Source organism: Triticum aestivum, unplaced genomic scaffold (genome assembly GCF_018294505.1).
Source record: "Triticum aestivum cultivar Chinese Spring unplaced genomic scaffold, IWGSC CS RefSeq v2.1 scaffold374, whole genome shotgun sequence".
Lineage (NCBI taxonomy): Eukaryota > Viridiplantae > Streptophyta > Magnoliopsida > Poales > Poaceae > Triticum > Triticum aestivum.
In genome coordinates, this window is record NW_025274319.1 from 1 (window position 1) to 1,326 (window position 1,326).

The following is a 1,326-nucleotide window of genomic DNA, read 5'->3' on the forward strand; positions in this document are numbered from 1 at the left end:
CAGAACACGCTTGCCGCCGCTAGACGCGTGAATAATGAGCAGCGAGCTAAAACTTACCGTAAACGTGCAAAATAATAAAACGTGCTAAACATACGTCGCGCTCGTGCGTTTTGTTTTGCACGCGGTGCAAAAAAATTAAAAAGGGAATGCAACACGAGGACTTCCCAGGAGGTCACCCATCCTAGTACTACTCTCGCCCAAGCACGCTTAACTTCGGAGTTCTGATGGGATCCGGTGCTTTAGTGCTGGTATGATCGCATCCGACATGTTACCCCCGTCTTCGTCCCTTATGCTTGCCCCTCCCAGCTCCACTACACACACGATTGCACATTCCTTTGGCCGCTCCCGCTCAACTACGGAGACGAGTTTTACCACGGTTCAACTGCACCAGTGCCTATTTACCATGGTTTCGACCCCTTTCAGAACACGCTTGCCGCTAGACGCGTGAATAATGAGCAGCGAGCTAAAACTTACCGTAAACGTGCAAAATAATAAAACGTGCTAAACATACGTCGCGCTCGTGCGTTTTGTTTTGCACGCGGTGCAAAAAAATTAAAAAGGGAATGCAACACGAGGACTTCCCAGGAGGTCACCCATCCTAGTACTACTCTCGCCCAAGCACGCTTAACTTCGGAGTTCTGATGGGATCCGGTGCTTTAGTGCTGGTATGATCGCATCAGACATGTTACCCCCGTCTTCGTCCCTTATGCTTGCCCCTCCCAGCTCCACTACACACACGATTGCACATTCCTTTGGCCGCTCCCGCTCACCTACGGAGACGAGTTTTACCACGGTTCAACTGCACCAGTGCCTATTTACCATGGTTTCGACCCCTTTCAGAACACGCTTGCCGCCGCTAGACGCGTGAATAATGAGCAGCGAGCTAAAACTTACCGTAAACGTGCAAAATAATAAAACGTGCTAAACATACGTCGCGCTCGTGCGTTTTGTTTTGCACGCGGTGCAAAAAAATTAAAAAGGAAATGCAACACGAGGACTTCCCAGGAGGTCACCCATCCTAGTACTACTCTCGCCCAAGCACGCTTAACTTCGGAGTTCTGATGGGATCCGGTGCTTTAGTGCTGGTATGTTCGCATCCGAGATGTTACCCCCGTCTTCGTCCCTTATGCTTGCCCCTCCCAGCTCCACTACACACACGATTGCACATTCCTTTGGCCGCTCTCGCTCAACTACGGAGACGAGTTTTACCACGGTTCAACTGCACCAGTGCCTATTTACCATGGTTTCGACCCCTTTCAGAACACGCTTGCCGCCGCTAGACGCGTGAATAATGAGCAGCGAGCTAAAACTTACCGTAAACGTGCA

General features: G+C 50.5%; 3 non-coding genes across 3 annotated transcripts; all 3 read right to left on the bottom strand.

Moving 5' to 3' along the window:
• Positions 1–143: 143 nt before the first annotated feature.
• Positions 144–262, bottom strand: LOC123178290 (5S ribosomal RNA). The gene has a single exon (XR_006489458.1). It is a non-coding gene; the product is annotated as a 5S ribosomal RNA (ribosomal RNA).
• A 298-nt stretch (positions 263–560) lies between these two features.
• On the bottom strand, positions 561–679 carry LOC123178291 (5S ribosomal RNA). Its single transcript, XR_006489459.1, has one exon. It is a non-coding gene; the product is annotated as a 5S ribosomal RNA (ribosomal RNA).
• Positions 680–980: 301 nt separating this feature from the next.
• LOC123178292 (5S ribosomal RNA) lies at positions 981–1,099 on the bottom strand. Its single transcript, XR_006489460.1, has one exon. It is a non-coding gene; the product is annotated as a 5S ribosomal RNA (ribosomal RNA).
• Positions 1,100–1,326: the final 227 nt, after the last annotated feature.